Genomic DNA, 8,859 nt, shown 5'->3' with positions numbered 1-8,859 from the left:
AGTCACATATTTGCTTTAGCACTTCCTTTGTTCTTCTACGTCCAATCTTCTTTAAGGCTTCCTTCTCTTTTGTTTACTCTCCTAGCCCCTTGTTTACTTCATTGCTTCCTTGTTTCCTTTCTTCACTTCCATGGTTCTTTGTTTCCTTCTTTCAAAGCTTCCAGGTCTGAAAAGTGAAGCCAACAGTGAAGTGCCTTAAAGCTGCGTTCTCTCTCATGTCCAGCAGGGGGCGACGCCACCGGCTCCAAAAAGAGTCAATTTTTTTATAGAAGTCAATGAGAAAATGAGTCTAAACTTCTCACTTGATTTATTCCCTCAGTAAACATTTTCCTAAGGAGTTTATGTCTCAATCTCTAGTTTCAAGTCTTCTTCCTTACAGCACGTTGTTCATTTAGTAAATTATGGTCCCGTTTAGAGAAAAATAGACGATAAAGGCGATGCTTTAGGGCGCACTCACACTGTCCTTCCGCACCGGGCCAAAACAGGTTTTTCGGGTCAAGCCTAGTGCCTTTGACCAGTGTGAGTGCAACCACTGAGAGCATAACGGCGGCCAGCTGGCAGTCCAGCCCGTCTGAGAGAGGTGGGCTTTTGTAGAGCGCGTTTGCACATGTACAAGCACGAGCGTGCGCACGTGTACGAGCACAAGCGTGCGCACGTGTACGAGCACGAGGCCTACGGCGGTTCTGACGTCATTTCCTGTGCGCCTGTTGGGACGTAGAAAAAAGAAGGAGGGACCATGCACGGACATTTCAAACAATGGCGGTGAAAGGTTCACGTTGGTGTGATGCGGAGGTGGAGTGTTTACTGCAGATTTGGTCGATGAAAAGATTCAAAAACAGTCGACAAGACGCACAAAAACTCCGAGGTCTACGGAAAGATCTGGAAACAAAGCCATGCATCGCCATGACGTCATCAATGCGTGTGACGTGTTACGGCGTGATGACGTATAGGCAGCAAGAAGCATTCTCCGAGGCCCAGGTAGTGTGAGTACAAACGGGCCTGGAGGGGGGGACGAGGACCCTAAAGCACGGGGCACGGGACGGAAGGACAGTGGGAGTGCGCCCTTAGACATGGTACAGGTTTAGCGACACATAGACACGGCACTGTGTACGTTAAAGTGTAATTCTGGCGTAAAATCATCCCATTGTCTTTTTCGGCACTTACATACATAAAATAAGCATCGAGGTCAAGGGGTTTTTTTTGTTTAAGAACTATTAACGGAGAAATCCGGGAGAGTTGCTAACAGCCGGACGTGGCTAACAGTGATTAGCTCGGGGCAGTACGGTGAAGGCATTCAAAGGTCTTTTTTAACCACTAATGCTGCTGAAAATAACAGCAAACCTCTGCAGCAGCATGAGAAGAGTCCCTACACCCAAAACAAAGCATCAATGGGCTCCTTCCTTTGGGATTGACTTTGGTAATCCACTGTAATGGACTTTACTATGAGAGGAGCTGGTACAGGGGCCAGTAGGTAAGTCTTTAAAACACTCTTTTAATAAACTCTGGGTTCACTAACTACGCTGTTGGTTATTTCAGAGAGAATTGAGTACTGAAAAAGGGTACTAATGGGAACCAAATGTGAGGGACACACTCCCAGACCACCTCCAAACGTGGTCTGAGTGACTGGATCTCAACGCGGTGCAGTCCTGGGTGCATTCAGGTCTGAACGGGGGCACTGTTTTAAAAGCAGGAACCAATCGGTCGTCAGTATCAGACGAAGTTATTGATCAGTATCGATCCGCTCGGAGAAGTCTGACTGCAGCTTCTTCTTATCTGAGCTTTTTGATTCTGCTTTTGAAACATGTCAGAGGGACACCGGCAGCTGCCGGGACTCAAACCAGTGGCATGTTCTCCATACCTCCCATTACTCCCATAGCTCTCATATCAGAGGACAGAGGGGGGATCTGCATTGTTGTGGAGCAGCTGTACATTGTCTTCGTCTTTCCGTTCTGCAGGGAGACGATAATCTGCTCAACAGCTGTGTGTGTGTGTGTGTGTGTGTGTGTGTGTGTGTGTGTGTGTGTGTGTGTTTGTGTGTGTGTGTGTGTGTGTGATTTGATTGGTTGCATAAAGACAGAAAAGTCATGTCTCAGGTGGTCCTTCATACAGATGTCCCATCATGCACCTCATAAACAAACTGTGGCCTTGTGCGCTGAATAAGATGCAAAGATATAATTTAATTTGTATTATTTTTTTTAATAAAGTTTATTTTTTCTTTTAATATATTTGGATGTTTTTTTCCTTTACGTCCCGCATCCTCAGTCAGTCACTCCTGGTGTGTTGACACATTAAACATCACTGTATCTATCACAGTGTTTAAGTGTAAACACAAAGACAAATTCAGACAGAAACACTCTGTGGACACAACAACTCACCTGCAGACAAAACTGAGGGACACTGACATGACAACTTACCTGCAGACAGAACTGAGGGACATTAACACAACAACTCACCTGCAGACAGAACTGAGGGACACTAACACAACAACTCACCTGCAGATAGAACTGAGGGACAATAACACAACAACTCACCTGCAGACAGAACTGAGGGACACTAACACAACAACTCACCTGCAGATAGAACTGAGGGACACTAACAAAACAACTCACCTGCAGACAGAACTGAGGGACACTAACAAAACAACTCACCTGCAGACAGAACTGAGGGACACCAACACAACCCACCTGCAGACACGACTGAGGGACACTAACACAACAACTCACCTGCAGACAGAACTGAGGGACACTAACACAACCCACCTGCAGACACAACTGAGGGACACTAACAAAACAACTCACCTGCAGACAGAACTGAGGGACACTAACACAACCCACCTGCAGACAGAACTGGGGGACACTAACACAACTCACCTGCAGACACAACTGAGGGACACTAACACAACTCACCTGCAGACAGAACTGAGGGACACTAACGCAACAACTCACCTGCAGACACGACTGAGGGACACTAACACAACTACAACTCACCTGCAGACAGAACTGAGGGACACTAACACAACAACTCACCTGCAGACAGAATTGAGGGACACTAACACAACTACAACTCACCTGTAGACAGAACTGAGGGACACTAACGCAACAACTCACCTGCAGACAGAACTGAGGGACACTAACACAACAACTCACCTGCAGACAGAACTGAAGGACACTAACACAACCCACCTGCAGACAGAACTGAGGGACACTAACACAACCCACCTGCAGACAGAACTGAAGGACACTAACACAACTCACCTTCAGACAGAACTGAGGGACAATAACACAACAAGTTACCTGCAGACAGAACTGAGGGACACTAACACAACTCACCTGCAGACAGAACTGAGGGACTGTAGGGAACCTTGGTAAATCAATAATTAAAAATGCTTTATTTTTCTTTAAATAGAATAAAATTGTACAGAGTTTGGTAGGTGGCTCTCACACACACACACACACACACACACACACACACACACACACACACACACACACACACACACACACACACACACACACACACACACACACACACACACACACACACACACACACACACACACACACACACACACACACACACACACACACACACACACACTACTCTTGACCTTACTGCCATCTATTGACCATTGTCTGCCTGCATGTCTGTGAAATATTTTGACATATTTGTACTTTAACTAAAGTATAAGTAAAAATGCTCTGAGATCAAGCAAAAGTAGGTTAATACAGTAACCTCAGCTTGTTCTAAGTTGCTCCTCTTAAAATGGAGTCTGGGCTCAGGACGCACAGACCGGACAAATCATTTATTTGTAATTCTGTGCATCAACATAATACAAGGAAGGCAGGTACGGGTGATAATGTGCACGCTCATCCAAGGACTAACTCACTAAAGAGAACAGTGCTTTATAGAGAACAGAGTAAAATATCCTTCAAACAACAGGTTAAAGACAGACAGGTGAACAAACAGACAGACAGGTGAATAAACAGACAGAAAGACAGGTGAATAAACAGACAGACAGGTGAATAAACAGACAGACAGGTGAACAAACAGACAGACAGGTGAATAAACAGACAGACAGGTGAATAAACAGACAGACAGACAGGTGAATAAACAGACAGACAGGTGAATAAACAGACAGACAGGTGAATAAACAGACAGACAGGTGAACAAACAAACAGACAGGTGAATAAACAGACAGACAGGTGAATAAACAGACAGACAGGTGAATAAACAGACAGACAGGTGAACAAACAGACAGACAGGTGAATAAACAGACAGACAGGTGAATAAACAGACAGACAGGTGAACAAACAGACAGACAGGTGAACAAACAGACAGACAGGTGAATAAACAGACAGTCAGGTGAATAAACAGACAGGTGAATAAACAGACAGACAGGTGAATAAACAGACAGGTGAATAAACAGACAGACAGGTGAATAAGCAGACAGACAGGTGAACAAACAAACAGACATGTGAATAAACAGACAGGTGAATAAACAGACAGACAGGTGAATAAACAGACAGACAGGTGAATAAACAGACAGACAGGTGAATAAACAGACAGACAGGTGAACAAACAGACAGACAGGTGAACAAACAGACAGACAGGTGAATAAACAGACAGACAGGTGAATAAACAGACAGACAGGTGAACAAACAGACAGACAGGTGAACAAACAGACAGACAGGTGAATAAACAGACAGACAGGTGAATAAACAGACAGGTGAATAAACAGACGGACAGGTGAATAAACAGACAGGTGAACAAACAGACAGACAGGTGAACAAACAGACAGACAGGTGAATAAACAGACAGACAGGTGAATAAACAGACAGACAGGTGAACAAACAGACAGACAGGTGAACAAACAGACAGACAGGTGAATAAACAGACAGACAGGTGAATAAACAGACAGACAGGTGAATAAACAGACAGACAGGTGAATAAACAGACAGACAGGTGAATAAACAGACAGACAGGTGAATAAACAGACAGACAGGTGAACAAACAGACAGACAGGTGAATAAACAGACAGACAGGTGAATAAACAGACAGACAGGTGAACAAACAGACAGACAGGTGAACAAACAGACAGACAGGTGAATAAACAGACAGACAGGTGAACAAACAGACAGACAGGTGAATAAACAGACAGACAGGTGAATAAACAGACAGGTGAATAAACAGACGGACAGGTGAATAAACAGACAGACAGGTGAACAAACAGACAGACAGGTGAATAAACAGACAGACAGGTGAACAAACAGACAGACAGGTGAACAAACAGACGGACAGGTGAATAAACAGACAGGTGAACAAACAAACAGACATGTGAATAAACAGACAGGTGAATAAACAGACAGACAGGTGAATAAACAGACAGACAGGTGAATAAACAGACAGACAGGTGAACAAACAGACAGACAGGTGAATAAACAGACAGACAGGTGAATAAACAGACAGACAGGTGAACAAACAGACAGACAGGTGAACAAACAGACAGACAGGTGAATAAACAAACAGACAGGTGAATAAACAGACAGGTGAATAAACAGACAGACAGGTGAATAAACAGACAGACAGGTGAATAAACAGACAGACAGGTGAATAAACAGACAGACAGACAGGTGAATAAACAGACAGACAGGTGAATAAACAGACAGACAGGTTAATAAACAGACAGGTGAATAAACAGACAGACAGGTGAATAAACAGACAGACAGGTGAATAAACAGACAGGTGAATAAACAGACAGACAGGTGAATAAACAGACAGACAGACAGGTGAATAAACAGACAGACAGGTGAATAAACAGACAGGTGAATAAACAGACAGACAGGTGAATAAACAGACAGGTGAACAAACAGACAGACAGGTGAACACACAGACAGACAGGTGAATAAACAGACAGACAGGTGAACACACAGACAGACAGGTGAACACACAGACAGACAGGTGAATAAACAGACAGACAGGTGAATACACAGACAGACAGGTAAATAAACAGACAGGTGAATAAACAGACAGACAGGTGAACACACAGACAGACAGGTGAACACACAGACAGACAGGTGAATAAACAGACAGACAGGTGAATAAACAGACAGACAGGTGAACAAACTGACAGACAGGTGAATAAACAGACAGACAGGTGAATAAACACACAGACAGGTGAATAAACAGAAAGACAGGTGAATAAACAGACAGACAGGTGAATAAACAGACAGACAGGTGAATAAGCAGACAGACAGGTGAACAAACAAACAGACAGGTGAATAAACAGACAGGTGAATAAACAGACAGACAGGCGATAAACAGACAGACAGGTGAATAAACAGACAGACAGGTGAACACACAGACAGACAGGTGAACACACAGACAGACAGGTGAATAAACAGACAGACAGGTGAATACACAGACAGACAGGTAAACAAACAGACAGACAGGTGAATAAACAGACAGACAGGTGAACAAACTGACAGACAGGTGAATAAACAGACAGACAGGTGAATAAACACACAGACAGGTGAATAAACAGAAAGACAGGTGAATAAACAGACAGACAGGTGAATAAACAGACAGACAGGTGAATAAGCAGACAGACAGGTGAACAAACAAACAGACAGGTGAATAAACAGACAGGTGAATAAACAGACAGACAGGTGATAAACAGACAGACAGGTGAATAAGCAGACAGACAGGTGAACAAACAAACAGACATGTGAATAAACAGACAGGTGAATAAACAGACAGACAGGTGATAAACAGACAGACAGGTGAACAAACAGACAGGTGAATAAACAGACAGACAGGTGAACAAACAGACAGACAGGTGAATAAACAGACAGACATGTGAATAAACAGACAGACAGACAGGTGAACAAACAGACAGACAGGTGAATAAACAGACAGACAGGTGAATAAACAGACAGACAGGTGAATAAACAGACAGACAGGTGAATAAACAGACAGACAGGTGAATAAACAGACAGACAGGTGAACAAACAGACAGACAGGTGAATAAACAGACAGACAGGTGAATAAACAGACAGACAGGTGAATAAGCAGACAGACAGGTGAACAAACAAACAGACAGGTGAATAAACAGACAGGTGAATAAACAGACAGACAGGCGATAAACAGACAGACAGGTGAATAAACAGACAGACAGGTGAACACACAGACAGACAGGTGAACACACAGACAGACAGGTGAATAAACAGACAGACAGGTGAATACACAGACAGACAGGTAAACAAACAGACAGACAGGTGAATAAACAGACAGACAGGTGAACAAACTGACAGACAGGTGAATAAACAGACAGACAGGTGAATAAACACACAGACAGGTGAATAAACAGAAAGACAGGTGAATAAACAGACAGACAGGTGAATAAACAGACAGACAGGTGAATAAGCAGACAGACAGGTGAACAAACAAACAGACAGGTGAATAAACAGACAGGTGAATAAACAGACAGACAGGTGATAAACAGACAGACAGGTGAATAAGCAGACAGACAGGTGAACAAACAAACAGACATGTGAATAAACAGACAGGTGAATAAACAGACAGACAGGTGATAAACAGACAGACAGGTGAACAAACAGACAGGTGAATAAACAGACAGACAGGTGAACAAACAGACAGACAGGTGAATAAACAGACAGACATGTGAATAAACAGACAGACAGACAGGTGAACAAACAGACAGACAGGTGAATAAACAGACAGACAGGTGAATAAACAGACAGACAGGTGAATAAACAGACAGACAGGTGAATAAACAGACAGACAGGTGAATAAACAGACAGACAGGTGAACAAACAGACAGACAGGTAAATAAACAGACCTGTAGCTTGTTGTCCTGCTGCCTTCATGTTTGAATCCTCCTGCTGTTGCCAAGGTAACCTCCTCCATCTGCAGAAACGTCTCTGACGGGCTAACAGTTGGCAGTTAACAGCTAACAGTTAGCAGGTAACAGCTAGCGACTAAAGGCTAGCAGCTAACAGCTAGCCGCTAACAGTTAGCAGTTAGCGAACTTCGCCGCGTTAAATCTGCGTATTTTCCCAGAGGTTTGGATGAAAACACCTCGCGGACGGTGGAGGATATTTTATCCACTTAGTTTGACTTCTGACGACACAATGACGACAGCAGCACTTGTCAAACTAGCATTAGCATTAGCGAATCGGGCTGCAGCCGGTCACGTTCACAACCCTGGTAAATCACTTAAACTGTAGATTAGGCTAATGATCAATAACAGTAGGCCAGCTTGTTTTAATTTAATTTTTAGGCTAGCTTGTTTTTAGATTTAACTTAATTCAATGTATTTTAATTTGAGTTCATTTAATTTGAGTATTTTAATTTAGTTTAATTTAGTTTAATTCAATTTAATTTAGTTAAATTTAATTTAATTTAGTTTAATTTAATTCAATTTAACTTGATGAACAGTGTGTTCTGATGCCAGCAGGAGGTGATGTATCGCAGGTTGAATTTCTCACTTATTGTTACATCTCAGGGGCAAATACTGTACTTTTTTACTAGACTACATCTATTTTATGACTTAAGTTACTCTGCAGACTCAGATTATTAAAGCAAAATAGAACTAAACTCACTAAACTAAAGGTCTCTTTAGAAAAGTTAATTTTGACAAAAAACAACATCAAAAATACACACAAATCACAACATTTTAAAACATGTAAGACTTTGTGGTTCACAATTTGTGTATTTTATTGTTGTTTTTTGTCCAAATTATCAACTTTTCTAAAGAGTCTTCTTTAGTATGCTTAATCAAAAACATCGTCTAACTTAACCGTCTCCTTTAGTCGTCTAAACTTAACAGTCACCTTTAGT

The sequence above is a fragment of the Echiichthys vipera genome, assembly GCF_963691815.1.
Source record: "Echiichthys vipera genome assembly, chromosome: 11".
NCBI classification, from domain to species: domain Eukaryota; kingdom Metazoa; phylum Chordata; class Actinopteri; order Perciformes; family Trachinidae; genus Echiichthys; species Echiichthys vipera.
This window is presented reverse-complemented; position numbering follows the sequence as displayed.